The sequence below is a fragment of the Aythya fuligula genome, chromosome 8, assembly GCF_009819795.1.
Source record: "Aythya fuligula isolate bAytFul2 chromosome 8, bAytFul2.pri, whole genome shotgun sequence".
In the NCBI taxonomy this organism is placed as follows: domain Eukaryota; kingdom Metazoa; phylum Chordata; class Aves; order Anseriformes; family Anatidae; genus Aythya; species Aythya fuligula.
In genome coordinates this window covers 16638313-16657328 of record NC_045566.1, presented here as the reverse complement: position 1 = coordinate 16657328, position 19016 = coordinate 16638313, and the positions used below count along the sequence as shown (strand labels likewise).

General features: G+C 43.4%; 1 protein-coding gene across 1 annotated transcript in view; it reads left to right on the top strand.

Moving 5' to 3' along the window:
- Window positions 1–16704: 16704 nt before the first annotated feature.
- The window catches only part of COLGALT2 (collagen beta(1-O)galactosyltransferase 2), a 105660-nt gene continuing 103348 nt past the window's right edge, over window positions 16705–19016 (top strand). The window contains exon 1 of the mRNA XM_032192398.1: window positions 16705–16735. The gene's annotated coding sequence lies outside the window, so the exon portion shown is untranslated. The remainder of the gene's footprint in view (window positions 16736–19016) is intronic.

Below are 19016 nucleotides of genomic sequence, written 5' to 3'. Positions count from 1 at the left end.
GGTCCTTGGTTTTTTGAAAGTTGACTTTACAATTTAGCTGAAAAGTTATGTGAATTTTTAAAAACTGTATCTACTTATGTTTACATTCTTGTTAAGCCCAAAGTCAAACTGCTTCTACAGAAGTGACAGCTCAGATGTGAGTGAAGGGCCAAATGAAAATTATGTGGAGATTTCATTTGACAAGGCCACTTCAGACAAAAGAAATGTTAAACAAATAGCCTTACACAATGGGAAATGGTGAACTTCTGCTGAACCTTGCAGTTGGCTCTCTGCCAAAGGAAAGTTCGAAGCTACTCGTATGTTCTGATTTGGAAATCTCTCTGGTTTTAATGTCCAGCTTTTGTATACCATTTTAAATGGAAAATGAAAAGTGCTTAATTATCTTTCCCAGGGTATGACAGCTGATAGAAATTAAAATGTCTGCCCAGAACAGAGTGAAAATCCTGCATGCTGATAATAACTCAAACAATGTAAACCTGTGCCATATTAAACTGTAAATGGAAAAGTGGGTGAGAATAAATGATTTCACGAGGTAAGAATAGTATCAAAGAAAATGGAAACATTCAGATATATCACCCTGGGTGAGTGTTTCTTTCAGGCCACAAACTCCTGTCATGAACAGTAAAAGCAGTCATGGTCTGGATGGCTTTTCAGAATTATCTACTTGGCTACAGAATGCAAGACAAGTGCTCTGGGTAGAAGCAATGTCTTTATTAGGGTAGGTAGAGGGAGAAGAAGCTTTCATGCTTTCAGGCCTACAAGTTCTTCAAATAAAACAGAATTTCAATTTCTCTACCTAATATAAATGAAGACCTGGCTAGGAATATGAATTCTGCCTGTCAGGAAAAGCCTCTAACACCCAGCCACCTTGACATTATCTTCTGATACTCCCTATATATATATATAATATTTTTTATTTTTTTGTTGCTGTTACAGAAAAGCTGCAGTCTAATATTTTAATATTAGATGACTTCTCTTCTGTGATGCCTACAAAATTACTGGCCATAACTAGAGCTAAAGAGCCCACGGCCATGGCTTAGTGCTGACAGATGACTATGCCTGCATGCTCCTGACTCCTCCCAGGCTTTAAGATGGTCACGTCTTCAAAGCAGGTTTTCTGGTTAGTTTCTGCTGCAAGCCCAGCTACAGGTAAATGTTTCTCTGGTGAACTTCTTGGGCTTGACCTCTTTTATTCAGAAAACTACTTCTGCACTCCTCACCTGGCACAATTCCTGAAGCAAAGAACTCTTAACTGCTGTCTTGGTTGTACCAGTGGCCTTAGGGATGCCATTATGGGACAATGCTTGCTCGTCAGGGTATTCAAGTGCCAGTCCAAATCCTCCAGTTCTTTTGAAATCCCAAGTGGCTTTAATGTAAACCTAAAAGAAATATTGATTATACTAAATTGGCCTGACCAGTGAGTTTGTCTGCTGTAGAGATGCTAGTTCATCATAAAATAGCTGGAGGAGCAAGACAGGTCTCTGTCAGTACTTGTCATTAAATCTTCCTTTACAGAGATGATTTGCCCCCAGCCATATGTAAAAATAAATTACAAAGCAGCTCAGCCTGTCACATGGGCCAGACTGAACCAAGTGGCGGGTATTTTAATACAAAATGTACCTGAATCTGCAGACTCCTTACAAGAGAGTTGCACACCTCCCATACTTCAGCTGGCACCGGCTGAACTCTTTCCTGTGCAATGACATGCTCAGGGCTGTTTTCAGGAGCAAATTGTAAACATTTCTAGCTAAAGGCTAAATACGACTTGGTTTGCCAAGTGCAGCTGAATGTGAGAACATATTTATGCTGAAACAGGAAGACCAATGAACAGCTTGCTCAGCTCTCTGTCCCTTTTCTCTGCAAAACACACTAATCTGTGGCACAAAAATTACTGCAGAAGCTGTTAAACACTATTTTTTCTGTGTGAGGGGCCATTATTTAAGTGCTGTCCTTCTCTGATTAATGAACATGGGCTCTTCCATTCTCTGGCCTGTCTGCCATGCTGTACTAAACATGCTCAGCTAAAAGTAAAAAGCTTTGATGCTGTTCTCTGGCCGCTAGCTTACAAAGTCAACTTACTGCTTCTCAGTCACCCTCTCCATTACAGAGATTGCATCTGCAAGATCAACTCTACCTGCTCCAGCCCGTTAGCTTCAGTACCATTGAGAAGGTTCAGAGTAGGAGAAAATCCAGTTTGAGGTCTGTTAGTAGCCAACCCTTGGTACTAAATGTGCTGGGACAACAAGAGAAAGAAGAGAAAGTCTGCTCTCTTCTCTTCAGGCAGAAAACAACCATAACTTCATGTGAATCACATCTGCTTACTGAGAAGGTAGCCTTCAGCAGTGAATCCACACTTGCCAACACTGACAGCCAGGGACAGAAAATGGCCCTTCCTCATGCTGCGGTCATGGCAATGCCATAGATGTACTGGATCATTACTGAGGCCAACGCACCTAGATAATCAGTTGTAGCTGAACTTGTGACACAGGTATGGGAAGAACGGTGCTGGCTCTAAAGCTTTGGTAAAGTTGTATTTGCTATCATAATCCAGAGATTTCAAGACCTCCTCTGAATGAATAGGGAAGCTGTACTTACTATGCAGAAGTGTTTGATACAAAGCTGTGTCCTTACACACCTGTCCTGAGATAAAGTTTCTCAAAGTATGTACTATACTAGGAAGCAAACCTTCCATGATACACAATCACAGGGCTCCCAGATACAAAGTTCTGTGCAAAATAGATCGAACTCTCCTCTTGTCATATGCTGAACCTTTCCTTGTGCAGTTACTCTTTCATGTCACCTGTGGCCCCCACTGTAATCACGTCTCTTTTCTTTTAGTGTCACCCAGGCAGAAGACAGCACGCACTGTTCCCTGGAGCTTCATACCTGCGGATTAGTTGGCGAGTACATCCATTGCCAGTGGCATCTGCTGAAGACAATAGCTGGGAGGTAAGTTCTTCCTGCCTTTTCTTCTGCAGGAGCATTCATAGTGCTAATTTTCTCTACGTGCTGCTCTATTTTTATGAAAATTAGAGAAGCTTCATTTTTTGAAGATCTTTATGCCAGCTTGCTAGCTAGCTTTGGTTAAAGCTATTAGGGGTGCTGGTCTTGCAGGGGGACTGGCACACAGTGTGGTCATACCAGCCTTGTTTCCCCAGGAAAACAGGTTAAAAGATTTCTCCTTGCCTGTAATTGGATGCTGCCAGTTTGAAAAGCTGCCAGAGTCTGTCTGACAAAAGAAGACCTCTCTGTGTTTCCACTTGCAATTGCTTTCCCATGGAGTCTAAAGGCGAACTGTTAAGGCCATTGATCTCCCTGCAAACAACATATTTGCAGCAGTGGCAGAAGATCTCTGCGGGGATGAAGTGTACAGGAATGACACACACAGACTGCTTATTACACTGATCTGGTACTAACTGGTCCCTAAGTGAAGAGGAGTCACCAAAACTTAGCTACAGGCCATTTGACTTATTTTAATTAGTCACTCTGAAAAAGTCAGCCACTCAGAAGTTAGAAAAGGCTATTAGGATGGCACATCACAACTTCGTTCCAGCTCCCTTGCAAGTTCATCCAGTTTTTAAACAGAACCTTTTCTTTAATCTTTAGATGAGCACTTAATGCCAAGTCAACGTGACAGCCTGCTTCTTTCTAACTATTTGGTGACTGATCCCATTCTCTGTTTTCAGCCCAAGATTGAAAGGCTGATCTGAGACAGAGCTATTCATTCCTTCATGTTCTGGTGAATGGCATTGCTCAGTCTGCTGCCTTGTGCTGCACCAGTATTAATCCTCACTACCCCCCACGAAGCTGGGGACTGGCATTGTGATTGCCTTATGGATAAGGAACTATAGCTCCTAAAATTAAAGTCACAATACTCTGTTGGTTTTGAATGTCCATCTGCCCAGGTTAGGGTGCCAGTGTAGGGTGCCAGCCAGTCTAGGGTGAGATGAGACCACAGCATTCATTTCAGTTTAGTTTAGACTGAGACCAAATTAGGGTATATTAATTTTCGATGTTGCATAGGCAATCATAGCTCCTTTGGTACGTCAAGACCTTCAATTTCACCAGGTACTGGTGCCCTCTTGTCCAAAAAACCTTGGTAAAATATTTGTCAAAGGTCTCTTCACACCACAGTGTAGATACTACTAGTCACCAAAGTCTGTCTGCACATGAATACATGACAACTCACATCCTATTCTTTCCCACTTTGCTAGTTTTTGAGCCTTCAAATTTGGTTTTGGAAAGACACATGGTCAGAAGTTACACTCAGTGAGTTTCATGGCTTAGCCATAAAAGACTGTGCTCAAAACATGGCAATTACTCCATGCGGCTGTCCTGGTAAGCAATAATCATAAAAATAAATATTGGGAGAGGATGAAAAGTAAATAGGAGAGTTACACTGAGCTGTCGGGGAAGGGCTGCACTCTGGGGGAAGCAGCTGGCTTGTTTTTTATCCTGGTTTTCTAAATTATGTGTCTCACTCCTGTTTCTAAGTTTACCGTCCATAGAGGATGGCTGAAGTTTAACTGGCTTTTCCCTCTCTAACTCCTTTTGCCACAGAACTTTCCATAGGCAGAAAAAAAAAATCCTTCCAGATTCCACTGAGCAGCCTCAAACTCATCAACCTCTTCTGCAGCCCCGTGGGGAACCACGGCCGCACCGCACCCCACAGCAGTAGCTTTGGCTCCTGCCACTGCCTTGGCCACAGAGGCTGTGTCCCATCTGGGCAGCACAGCTCTCTCTGCTTTGGGTGGGAAAAGCTTTAGAAATAGTCTTGTGGCTACTGGTTTTGCTGTTTTTTTACTGGTTTGCTGACACATGTTACTGCATGGATTTGATGTGGTGCGAACCCTGGTTGAGAGTGCAATTAGCTGGGGATGTTGGCTTTGTATGGGCATAGCACTGGGAGATCATCAGCTCTGGAAACAAAAGGGTTTGTGGGCAGCCCAGTTTTGTTTTAGCCTAGTGGTACTCAGGGGTATTTATTTCCTCCATGCCTCTGGGAGCTTCAGAGCCATGGCTTCTCTTTACCGGCTGATGAAGCTCAGCACCATGTGTACGTGCTTCCTGCGTTTTTCCGCTTGCCCCAAGTGCACAAGTCATTGCAGTTATGTTGTATATCTGACCAGCATGGCAAGTTTTTCTTCATGAGAAAGAAGAAAGAGGGGGAAAAAAAAAGTGTCCTCAAATTTCATAGGCCTTGGGACAAATCCAAGCAGTGCGTCTGCATGACTGACTTTTGCAATTAAAATTATTCTGTGGGAGTTAGTGTGAGGATGATCAAAGACTATAGTTGATGGTTCTTGTTTGTTGGTACAAATATGGTCCTTTTTGCTGGTTGAAGACTGGAGGCAAAGGTGCTGGTTAGCAGGGGCACTTGCTGGACTTGCTGGAGGAGAAAGTACACAGGGTGGCTTCAGCCTCCTCAGCTCCCGCCTTGCACTGCAGGTGCTGAGCACAGCCAGGCAAGAACTGAGCGCTTGCTTGATGGGGAATTTGCAGCCTGCTCAGCATGGCTGCAGACATGAGCAGGGCGCTGGTGGGCTCCCAGGATGAATTAGTGAGGATGAATTAAGCAGAATTCTGAAAATCCAACCACACAGCTTCTAGAAAGGGGTGAAAGGGTTGTATTCAGGGTCCCTGTTTTTTAAGGATGAGATTTATCTGGTTTTCGTATTTCCTTTCACTTGTATTTGTAACTGGTGTCAAAGACTTCTCAGGCCACATCTTTTCTGTTTCCTTCGACTGTTTCCCAATCACTTTGTGCTTTCATCTGATACTGTATTCAGTCAAGGTTTACAGGTAGAGGAGGATTATAGCACCAAAAGCAGCTATACCAAATGCTGTTCTTGCTTCAGAATAAGTATGCTCTATTGCCTTGGCATTTAAGTGTAGTAGGCCTTTTGACTTCTTTTACTCTTTGGGATTATCTGTGCCTTTGGGATTATATTATGCTGGTGGAACATAAATCTCATCTTCATTAACTGTTTCAGCTGTTCGTATGAGAAAATCATACTCCATATATCTTTGAGCTACAGAAATAATTTAACTGGACATTCAGATTACAAGAAAAGCAAAATTTGCTTTCTAATAATTTCATTGTCAGTTGTTCTAGCATTGAGGATGCTTGAACTGCCTAAACAAAGACTCCAGTTAGGGAGACAAAAGTAGCCTTTTGTCAAGTGCTGGCTCGGGGTGCCACATCTGAGTTACTATTCTCTCTCCAGCTAAGTCCACTTTGATGGTGTAGCAGGTGCATGATCCCAGCACAGAAAAACAGGCCACGGGAGCAGCAAAAAGACGAACCCCAAAGTTGTCTGCAGGCACCACCCGCAGCCCTCTGAGAGATTTCAAAGTGCTCACCGAAAACAGAAGGCTGCTTTGTGGATGTGGGCTCCCGTGATGATTTCTGGTTAGTTTGCCAGACCCTTTGGAGTCTTTGGCTACACGGAAAAACGGTGAATGAGCTCATTGTTGCCTTTTCCACAAGCACTGGCCCTCCAGCACCAACACAACTGTTGTTACAGCACGATGCTGCTGCCACGCACAGGAGAGCACCTGAAGGGAGGCTCACACAGGAGGACAGAGCACAGGGGAGGTTTTGTTTCAGTGGACATTGTACCAGTTTTCCTAGAGAAGTGGGCTAGCACCAGCCCTGCTAGAGGAGAGCATGCATACCAAATTAGCACAAGCATCTATTTTCCTTTCAGCACAACACAGCTCCCATCATGGCTATTAATAGTAGTTATGCCTGCAAAGAGAGGTCAGGCCAAATCCCTTGGTAGGTAAATGGCTTAAATGATAGTTCACCCGTTTACTGGTAGCTGCTTCTAAGACCAGTGAAATATTTGGAAGTGTGACAAGTGCCATTCTCTAGGAGAGCCACTGAGTCATTCCCAGATTTCATGTCCTGGCTCCTCAGGGTTTCTGGAAACAAATGGTGAGTATTTTTCTCCTGATGTTTTTGATTTTCACATGCCAGGAAGTGACAGGAAAGACTGAGCACACTTTAATAACTTTTTTTGAATCTCATCGAGACTTTGTCTACAACAGGGAGATGGCTCAGGACATGAGAGGAGTACTGTTTTCCGTCCCACTCAGTGCAGCGTATCGGAGCCAAGGGTGGTGCCAATATTTTGATGGAGATTACTTGAGCTCTGAGGAGCTGCGGACACGGCCAGACCCCCCCCAGCCCTGCCAACACCACTTGAGATCCTGACCTTATGTTCTGGTTTGAGGGTGAAAGGGCCTATTTTTTCCTTTCTGTTAATTTTAAGGAGATAAATATAGCCAGTGAAGTGACCTCTTAGTCCCATGGAAATCTTTGAGTTTAAAGCCGAGAATGTGAATTTTAGCAGTAGCTCTTATTTTATTTATAGACTGGTCATTGTATTGCTTAGCATGAGGTGATGTTGTGTGACACAAGCATAGTTAATTAACACTAGGTCAGCTACCTTTGAAGAACAATGACAGAAACCTTAATTTCCCTAAAAACACTCTGTTCTTATTAAAAAAAATTAATAAAAAAAATATGTTAAAAGATGACTGAATATAGACTTTAATAAGGTTTCCCAAATATGTATCTTTGTTTAAATGGATACTAACTAATTCTGGTCCTATTGACCTTGCTGGAGTTCAGTGTCAGCTTTTACTGTGACACTGATATAACTCCCAGCGGGTCAGAATCAGGCCTGAAATGTACAGAAATGCTTGCTAAAATGTGGTTTGTGAAACAAAACAGTGCTTAGGGTTATGAAGGCTGGCCCAGTAAAGGGAGCATGAGGAATCTGGGACCACAGAATTGAACTTGGGGATGGTGGGGAAAGGGAAAGCTGGTCTCCAGGGCTGAAGATCCAGAAAGGGGTTATGGAAGGACAGTCCACAAGATAGCAAAAGGATCTTAATCTTATACAGTTCCTCCAATGGTGCTACAGCGACCCTTGTGAAGGGAGCATCCATACCAAGGACTGCTGTCAGCTGTGTGTTTGTCAGAGAGGAGACAAACTGTGGTCAGAGAGCGGCTTTGAAGTGAACCAGGTGGCCTTATTGTTTCAATTTCAACTGACTGGAAGGAGCAGTTTTTTGTGCTTTCATGAAATCTATGAAATATATTTTGTGGACAGGCCATGCAGGCAGTCAGGCTGTAATGATGGTTTCACAGAACCTGCTCCTTTGTAAGCTTTGACATTGGTAGAGGGATGGAAACAGCTAGACTGTGCAGGTCCCTGGTACGATATTTAATATTTTTCCTTTATGAGCATAATGAGTTTAGATTGTATTTTTAAATAATTACACAACAGATATGGGTTCAGTTTCTCAGAGACACTTTCTTTAGCAGGTGAAAAACAAATGTCTGCTCCTTATTGATGTGTACAGCACCCAGCCTGACAGGGCTTTGATCAGGCCGTGCAGGTGCTGTTGTAGAGCAAATCAAATGAAGGAAGACAGAGGCATGAGGCATTTATAACCCAAGATATGAGCCATGGGCAACAACAATAGATGGTCATCTCTAAGAATTATTTTTCCAGTAACAGCAGCTCTGAGAAGGACCTGAATGAGAGGTACTGACCAAAAATAGTCTATGATATAAAATTGGCTCGAAACTGAAACCCTTCCTAGCACTGTCCAAAGCTTTTTATTTTCCCTGGGGTGACTGCAGAACTAATAGGACACGTGTTCGTTAGTCTGCAGGAGGTTATTGTAATGAGTAAGAATGGATGTGACAGCAACCCGAGGTAACTCAGTGACTCTGAAGCTGCTTCCCAGCTCTCCCATGCTTGGCTTTTGTCCTCTCCAATTTCTGCCTTCTGCCACCCGTGCCATCAGCCTTACACAAGGAAGAATAAAACAAATATACTGGGACATCAGTTTATGAAAACACACACACACACAAAAATGGAAAAATAAACTGCAAACTAGACTGCTGTTTAGGGAGGACTTTGCTTAAGGGTCAGAGAGTGGTGGAGCACACTTACAGTGGCTTCTTGGAGGGTCAAGCTTTTTCCTTAACCTCAGTCAAAAAAGATCTGAAAGCCAGTCCATGTGCTACTGAAAAGTTTGGTAACTCCTTTCAAGAAAGTTACAATGATGTTTTCAGGAGCAGAAGGATGAAATGAAACCAAGAAAGATCACCAGGTCACAGAGTAGTTGAGGTTGGAGATACCTCCAGGAGGTTCTGGAGATCCAGCCCTGCTGTTCAAATCACGATCAGCTGGAGCAGGTTGCCCAGACCATGTTTGGACAGTGCTTGAATACCTCCACGGATGGAGACCCCACAACCTCTGCTTGCCATCAGGTATTTTTTGGTAGGACAGGATTGATGTGGTGAAGTATGCAATTGAGTTTTACCCATGGTGTACTCTTGGTTTGGCACTTGAAAACCACTCATAGCCTCTGACAGTCTTTCCCATGGGGGCAAGTCCAAATTAACCTGCATTCCTGCTAGGCTGTCTTGTCGAGGAGGAGAGAACAGTAACCATGTCCACTGTACATCATGTCAGGTGTACTCTTTGTCTCCTTTTTATCACATTTGTCTCTTACGATAGTTTTAGTACTTTTGTTTTATAAAATTGGAACTGTAACCTTTAGTTGCACTGAAGTGCATGGCTTTTGCTTTTAGCACGCGATTACTGCTAGTTCATATAAGCAAAAGGCAGCTTCGCTACTGAACGGCTGCTTGCTGACCCTCTGGGTAACTCCTGCTGATCACATGGTGGGAGACTTGTCAGGCTGCCTTGCCTGTAGCAGTACCTCAAAGCCACTGTTGTCAGAGAGCACTGTGATATCCTGGAGCTTTAGATTTAATTTATGACTCCACAAGAGCCCCGGTCATAATCTTTTATACAGAGGGAAGCACAAAGTGTATTTGCCAGATCATCTGAAATAATTTTACTCACAAGGCTAAATCTGCTTCTGTTTCCCCTGGAAAAAGCAAGAGCAGTTTTACCTGGCTTTGGATTCACCCCAAAGCTGCAGCAAAGAACTTGGCCCAGATGTACATGATCCTGGGCTGCAGCCGGACACAGGAGGCCCCTGGTCTACCTCCAAGGGCCGGTGCATCCTGTTTTGCTTTTCAGCAGGAATAAGGAGGTTTGGGGGAGCTGGTGCTCTCAGCAGTGTGTGAAGCTGCCAGCACAGCCTCAGCAGGTCAGGAAGGTGCAGAGATGTATGAGAACAGACGGTGGAAACCAGAACTATTCAGGGACTCTTGTCAGAGAAAGCAATAGGAAATACTGATTTTTCCCAGGCTGAGCCCACAAAGGGACTTTGCAGCTTATTAAATGCCTGCTGAGATACCATCAAGTGTGGGCAGTGACGTGGGAGGGGAACAGGAGTCTTCTTGAGGGTACCAGAAGGAAGACTGGTGCTAGACTACACATATCTGGTCATGCACAGCCTGGAGCAGATGCTGCATGCATACAGTGTCCTTTTACCTTCAGAGAGGGACAGTGTCGCCATCTATCACCTTTTGAGGTGGCTATGCAAAATGAGGGGATGTTCCTGGTGAAGGAGGTTGGACCAGCTGTGTACTGCTTACTTTGCTTTGATGCTTTCACACAAGGAACCTGGGTGAGAAAGAATGATTTCCTCTGACTGGGTAGGCCCTAAATGGATGTGAGTTAATGCAGAACTTGAACTCAGGTATTTGCTTTCAAGTGCCATGCTTTGAATTCTGTTTTCTTGGGGTCATCAGGTGCTTTGAGTATGAGCAAACTGATTATGGAGCCTGGGAATTAAATAGACTCAGATCATCAGTTTGATTTCCATGCAGGGAAAAATTTAGGTGCTGAGCCCAGTTTTAAGAAGTTTTTGGTCCTTACATGGAAAAAAAAATCAGCCGTGGAATTGGGCCTGCTCAGTCTTTTCATTAGAGTCAAATTCTGAGTCAATGGTACTCTTGAAAGGTACCCTACATTAAAGGCTGAATATACAAATTTCTAAAAGTACCTGATAGTTTCAAATAAATAGCCAAGTTCTGCATTAACAGTCAAAAACTATTGAGCAGTGACCTTGTCTGGTACAACCACCCGCCCCCTGCAATTTAAGTCTGTTGACTCTAGATGGATACCACAGGTCCTTTTTAAAAACACAGCTTCCTGTGATTCCCTAAAAGTTTAAATGGGCTTGAGATTGCTATTCTTGTCTTCTGGAGACAGTAACTCAGCACAAAATGTACCAGCTTGGGATGTACCAAAGTAGGTTTGTATCAAAAAAATATGCTACTTGCTTCTATGACAACATTGGAGATGTACAAGAAATAACACACTATGCATCCCACACATTAAAGAGATGAAAGTGCCTGCTATCCTGAAGTGACCATAAAAAATTCTCTGGGACTTAAAGGTTTAATGTTCCTTGTTTGTGTGTTTGCATGACTAAGGTTTCTTGGTGCAGAGCATAGACTGTTCAGGAACTGGCACATTGAGCTTGCTGTAACTTCTGTGGCAGACTAATGTCACCCTCCGTAGGGAGGTGACTGTAGCTGTGGTGCCTCCAATCTACATTTTAAGAGCCCTCAAATATAGGGAGGCTGGGAGGAGTGACCTGTCAGCTGAGGAGGGCTGGAGGCAGCCCTGTCTCTTGCTGTTCTAGTTGCATGGGGAAGACAATCTTCCCTTCTGACGAGAATATTACTTATCAGTGGTCTGCTGCAACAGTTTTAATACTGTCTCTGCCCAATATATGGTCCTACAACTAAGTTCCAACTGCTTGACTTTATCACCTGGAATATAGAGTCAGATATTTCATGCTTTTTCTTTTTTATTTTTCCCTACAAGGTACCCTTGAAGATAAATAGCTTGCTTGAACTTTGCATACTTCAAAAATAGTGTAAGGGTGAGAGAGTGTAAGGAGAACGTGATGTAGGAGTTCTGTGCCCACCAAAAGTTATGGTTTAAGTCTGGCTTTTTGCAAAAACTGTCCGTATTTTTCTAACTTCTTCAGGTGATCTTGACACGAGGCAGTATGTCACTTTTCCCTCAACAGCACGTGCCACAGACCCCCAACATCCACCAACCCTCTTGGGGCTTTCCCACCTCGTGTGCCTTGTAGGAGATGGAGCTGGCTGAGATGGAAGGTACAGAGATGAGGTTCCCAGGCTGCCTGGACCAGGAAATCCTGCAGGGGTTCCCAAGGCAAAGCAGACTCAAGGTGCTGCAGGGCAGCTCTAGGCCAGCTTCAGCTGGACTCCATGCTCCCCCTGCCTGCAGGCCTAGGGGCTCCTCAAGCTCAGACCAGTCATGGGGGGCCCAGGCTTCACAGTGCCTGAGATGGCCTCAGCTGCTCGTCAGAGGGCAGCGTGAAGGGGCCCAGGGCAGGAGGTGAGGGCACCTATGCTGACCCATTGCACCTAGGCAAGGTGACAGGGCTGGGTGGCCACAGCAGCAGGTGCCTGACAGCCCCACCATCAGCCTGCAGGTGCAGGCTGAGATCAATGCAAGAGGGACAGTGTGTCAGGAGTGGCAGGAACCAGACACAACCATGGCATAGCTCAACCATGGCTTGGGAGCTCAAGCCTGAGCCAAACCAGGGCTCTCAGAAGGTGGTACATGACCCAAGTGAGGCTCATCAGGGCAATCGAGGTTCGTTAATGCCCTCTGTGCCCTGCTAATTGCTCCCTCCCACCTGTGGAGGAGCGGAGGACAACTCCCAGGTGTAACTGGACTCCTAAGCTACACACACACCCACTCGCACACACCAAATTGTTGGTAGAAAGTAAGGATGGAGTCCCACAAGTAAGAAAAAGTGTGTTTCCCTGTTAAGGAGCTGCCTTATTGGTTCAAAGGACTATGTAACATCTGCTGCCCTGAAGGTGACTGCAAGCAAGTGGCTTCATCGGGCTGGCTTCTCGTTGTGCTCTGCTGCAGCCTTCTAGGAGCTCTCAAAGCGGGGAGGTTTGAAGGTAATGTGCTTAATCAGTTTTCTGCTCAGTCTGTGTAGTAACATGGAGTGTTTGTTTGTCGTTGCTTCTGTATCTTCACCTTAGTTTTCCTCCTGTGACTTTACTTGAGCCAACAGGAGCAGTGGAAGAAGCTTCCTTATTAATTACAGCTCATAATTGTGAGCTTGGCAGCTGGTGGATTGGCAAAGATGAAATCATTTGTGTTCCTGTCTGCACAAGACTAAAAGCAATGCAGAGGAGGTAGCTTTAATTAAAACCAACTGCCGTAGATCATAAAGCAGTCTTATCAACTCGCAGGCGCAGCATGCCGTGCTCCAGAGAGCGCTGGACTGTGGGAAATGGAGATGGCCCACAGCACAAATGGTAATAACTAAGCGTAGGCAAGGAGCTTTGGCATTTACTGTAGAGCAAATCTATCAGCCCTGCTTCTTGCTTTCTCTCATGAGAGAGGCCTTTCAGCTCGGCCTACTCCATGATGTTACTGTCAGTACCGTGTGACACAAGGCCATGCTTTTGGGATCACGTTGTGAGGCTCTTGTGTTAGGGCAAACAGACTGGTGGTGTGGCACAGAAAGCTATGACCATTATATGTGGTTAATGGTTCGTGTGAGTCCTGGAGGCTCAGCCACTCCCAGCCTAGTGTGTTTGAGCACGTGGGGTAGGTCTGAAACTCTTTCAAACTCTTGCTGCTTGTGCATTGACCTTGGATATTTGAAGTGGTACACAAATACTAGTTATAGAGCACAAAGTTTACAGAGGTGCTGTGATTGAACTGAAAGATAATATCCAATAGTGTAAGGCAATCCACTGAAATCACTTTTTAAAAAGGTGAGGTATCACATTTTATGCAAAGCTTTCATCTTTTTATGTGCTTCAGGCTAAGCCAGGTTGAAGGCCTACAGTGCTTCTGGACATGGATTTACATCACTTAGCTCTGACTGGTGCTCAGTGGGGCTCAGACTGGAAGTATGCCTTTGGTTTTCATTAGAGAACTGAATTTGCTGAAAACAGCTAGATGTATTATTCATTAATATCTCCTGTAAAAGTCACAGACCAGCTTTTCCTGGACCACATTAAATGAAACAGATTTAAGTGTAGTATGGCTAAGGGGTTGAAAAGCTTGTATGAAGCTTATGTTAGCTATGTGCAAAGAAACTCATGAAAGTCCCAACCCACAAGAGACTACAGAATTACTAACTTTGCTACCCCCAAGAATTCAAAAATCATGAGTCAGGCCTCAGTCATAACATTTTTTATTTTTTTTTTTTAAATACAGAGAAACCTCAGGGTTTTTATTTGCTTACTGGCTTTTGAACATTGAGTTCTTGTTCTCAAACAGTCAGGCCCTCATAGTTGTGGAAAGAAATCTATTTCTAAATGAAAAGCCAGATTCTCTTGCAATAGCAGCATAATAGAAGCCAATTTTAACTGCAAGTTTATAACTTTTTTTTTTTTTTTTTTGTGAACTGAACGTTTCTGCAGCCTAATGCTACCACCTAAAATGTTGCTTCTTTATTTGGACTTGTACATAATACAGGTTATCAGCACTGATATTAGGCACTGATAGCAGTTTTTAAAATCTTCCCAAACTGAGCCTTCCAAACCAAGGCAAGCACGTCCAAGGGAGAAGCTGCATGGATGTCTCTGAATAATATAATAGAAAAGAAATAACCTCTGAAAAATGTTATTTCTTTCCAGATCTTGCACAAAGCTGTGCCTTCAATAGGGGCAGAACAGCTGCCCCTGCACAGAGTTCTCCTCTGCTTTTTCCATGGGATGACACTAAGTGGTTATTTTAATCCTAGGGCTGAACTGCTGCCAAGCTTTATTTAAAAATATATATAAAGGAAGGCAAGCATGTGAGTCATGGGAAACTTCCGGGTACATTTTAGCCATGTTAGTAATGCTCCATGTGTTTCCGTTTACAATTCACTCCTCCATTCCCCAAACCTGATACTTGTGACTTTTCCCTATGCTCTGTCACAAGTGTGGTGGGGAACAGCATCTGCAAGCACATTGAATGCAGGAACACAGGGACCGTGCTTTACTAGTGTGTCGAGTGAGGCCTTGGATTAGCTGTAGCAGGGGAAAGCAGGTGCTAGCACACACACAGGTTTCAAGACTTCAAATGCAGTGAAAGTTGCTTAACAGAAACCATCCAGGCTTCTGTTCTTCCCTTCACTCTGCAAGGCAACCTCAAGAAAAGAAGTGTTTCAGAATTCATCTGTTTCTGTGAGATGCTACCCTTAAATGTCCTTAATTCTGGAAAATTTTGTGTTGCAAAGAGCCTTCTGGAGAAGGTATATTGCACTCATCTAGACATTGGACCATGTTCATCAGCTGTCACAGTTGCATTTAGCCATCAAACGCTGCTTCAAAGCTGATGTCTTGGAACTTTATGTTGAGGAAACTGTGCGTCTCTAAACTGGCATGAGCTGTGCTTCTTCCTGTTCTCACCAGGGTTTGGTGTTCAGTACTGAGGTGCTGTCAAATACTAGGAGCTGCATTTACTGTCATCCAGAATTACCGCCCCTCAACGTTCAGCTTTAATGTTCCTCAGTGAGGAGATAGCTTTTGGAGAGTAAAGGGTGAGAGGATCAGGACAGCCACCATTTTCAGAGCTGGTCTTGGTACTACAACTCAGGGCTCGTGAGAACTCATCAGGGTAGCAGGTTCCCTGCTCTCTAACATTTGTGCAGCTTTTAGGAAGGATTAAGTGAATGTGATGTGTGACAACAGCAGCATCGTTAGACTGTGTGGTTGTGAGTAGCTGGGCCGAGAGAAGCATTATTAATGTCTGGAGAAAGCTTTCATTTGGAAAACCAAGAGCTGACTCAAGCAGCTGCAATGACTTTGTGCACTGACCTCCTCTTGTTGCTGACTGTGGGTGTTTGCCATAGCTGGGGATGCTGCCTCAGCTGGGAGATGTTCTCTTACAGCTAAGGGTGAATGGGAGAAGAGATGGGGAAAAAACAAACAAACAACAATGCTCTGTTAGTCTTTCCTGAAGTGCTAAAAAATTTAAAATTAAAATTGGTTGAAATTCATGAGGATTCAGGAGATTTGGGCCAAGATAGACATCATCTGGGTGAAAGCTGTCCTGGCCCTCATCTGTTGGACTCCTGGATATCCAGAGCTTTTACGCTGCTGCTGTCTGACAGCAGGTTGAGCCATTGACTGTTAAGTCCTAAAAGCACTCTGCCTTTCCTTTCTCACCTCTGTTCCTGTGCCTGGCTGCTTCACAGGTGTTGTCAGGTATTGCCCCTCAAGATGAGCAGGGACATTTGTGCTGCTTGGGTTCTCTTCAGAGTGTAGTTACAGTTGGTTTGTGACTCAAAGGTAAGGTGTGTTTTTTGACTTCTTTCATTTGTAGTTGTTTTTCCTTTTCACCAGCAAAGGAGCCACACTTCTCTCTCTCTCTCTCTCTTTTTTTTTTTTTTTTTTTTTTTTTTTTTTTAAGGCAACTTCTCAAACACAGTAGTAATCATTAAGATGGCTTTTAAGTACTTAAGAAGGCATTAAGTGCTGAGTTTCCTCATTCACCTGTAGTGGATCATCCAATCAATGTTTGACCTGCGGTGTAACACTTGTAAAGTTCCAGATGCTCCAGAGCTATCTGAAATGGCAAAGATCTGTGTATGTGTTTCTCAAGACAAGATCTCTCTGATCTCACCTGGGGAGAAACAAAGCGTGTGTATCTGTTAACTCTTACAGGAATGAACACTGAAGTTCCGTGGTTTCACATTTGGAAAGAAAATGAAGAGCCAGTGGAGAGAATCTGCCAGAGACATAACCAGGTGCGATGGTACTGGAAGAATTGAAGACTGAGAAGCAGTAAGTGTTTGTGTTCACAAAGATGTTTGCTAGTACATTTTAACACATTTTTTACCCAGGTTTTGATGATTTGTTAAATATTTCAGCACTGAATACCTCAATACTGGGGGTTAAATACATAAATACTAGGAAACATCTGTGCAGACAACTCTTGAGATATCTTGGACAAATCTGTCAGTGTTAGTACACATAATGAACATCAGGTTAAGAGCAAGTTGGAATCCAAAATCACATTGCAGTGGTAACTTCTGTTTCTCTAAATGAAAAATGGTTGATTATCCAGTGAGAAGGCAGTCATTTTCCATATGTGCATATCAGTGAGAAACAAAGTTATTTGTTCCCTTGTGATATTACCCTTCTGACGTTAAGAAAATGAGATTTGTATTCTTACCCTCTGGTAAAGATTTTATTTCAAAGACCACCTCATTTCAGTGCTGAAAGGCCTTAAATTCTTTCAGCTTAGAATAATAAATTGTGACATCTCTTTTTATTGGGCTGATGTAGCAAAACATTTCCTATCTCATCTCAACTAGTGAGAAAAATAGCTAATAGTTTTGTGTAATGCAGGGTGCAATCCCAATAAAGCTCTAAAGTTCCTAGCTCTCAAGTTGCAAGGCAGATGGCAGAGGTGCCACACTAGTAGAGATCACAGTTAGAGGAGCATTCTGTTGGGGGGGTGGACATCTTGCTGGGGTCATGGTCTGCTCCTCTTCTCATCAGGCTTGGTCAATAGTTAACGTGGGATTCAGAGACAAGGGGTTTGGTGCTACTTTTCTCAGTGGAGTAACGGTTCATTTCTCAGGTTCTGGTAGTCAGCAAGTGATACTGCTTTTATTCGACCTTTTAAAGATACATATATCTCTGGGTTTGGTGTGTGAAGTGTTCTGTTTACATATATTTTTATTTTCTCTTTGCAAACTCTTTGTGTCTTTGACCTTTGAATGACTGGAAAATGAGTCTACATTTATAAGAGTTCTGGGCCGATGCAAAGACACCTGGGTTTTACTGCCTTTTGTAGGGATCTTCAGCAACTTGCTTATTTTGACCTTCCTTTCTCACTTGGCTTAAACACTTGGTGAACTTTTAAAAAAAATGCTGTGGGAGACTAAATAGTACTATAAATTGTGAATGAAAAATGGGAATTACTTAGTGATAATAGATTATTAGCATAGTGCAAATGTCACCTGCAAACTTTATCTAGGCTATCAAACATACAGAGTACTTGAATCGTATACGAACCTTTTTTTTTTTATTCCTGAAGAAACTTTAAACGGCTCCTACGATTAATAAATACTGGCTGGCTGCGTATGGAGGGGCCATGGAGATTTGCCTGTGTTTGTTTTTTTTTTTTTTTTTTTTAATTTCCTTGGAGGTTATCATATGTGAGGCATGAAGTCCTGAATCAAATATTTCCAGTGATAAACAGCACATTTGTCTAGATGCATTCATGACCCATGTAATAGTGCTATTCTTCTGCTAAAGATAAATGCAGAGTAGGGCAAAGCAATGATATCACGTTCCAATTAAGGGCTTTGGTAGCGCACTGAGAAGGGCAGAGGACAGCATGTTCTGCTGAGCAGGACTTGCTGCGTCCCTGCTCTTGGACTGGACTGGCATAGCACAGTACAGTGACATGTATTATAAATGTATATAACAGGTCTGCTGGGTTTACTAGTTGTAAACAAGTCTACAAATTCATGTGATGCAAGCGTGTATATCCCTTAAGCAGCTCTTTCATACTGGAAAATGTTATATTCCATGTGTGACAGTGTCTTGTGAACCACAGTACCTGACCTCTGCTTGCAGGAGGATGCTGAGCTGTCCTGGGGGCAAAGGCAGCTAGTCTTGATGCTGGCTGCCAATTAACTTTTCAGAAAAATTAGCAAGAGCTTTTGGATCCAGTTGCAAAAATAGATGTTACCTGCATTTGCTCTGAGCAGAGCTAGGAAGATGCCGACAGATGCTGAGTATTCACATTATTAGAGCTTCACTTTGCTGGCACAGAAATTAGAGATGCCTAAAGACAGTCTCAGCTTTATTTCTACCAGCTGGGCACAAGTTATTTCAGAAAGAGCTTGTTTGTGTAATGAAACACCTTGCTGCCCTTGTTTGGTGTGAAAACCATGCTGGATGTTCCAGATGCACGGCCCCAGCAACTGTGCCATCCTGGAGGGACTGCCAAACACGTACCACTTGCTATCTCAGCCTCCAAAATTCAGACTGAAGAATTGGTTACAAGTGCTAAAGACACTGATTAGCCCTCCAAAAAAAAAAAAAAAAT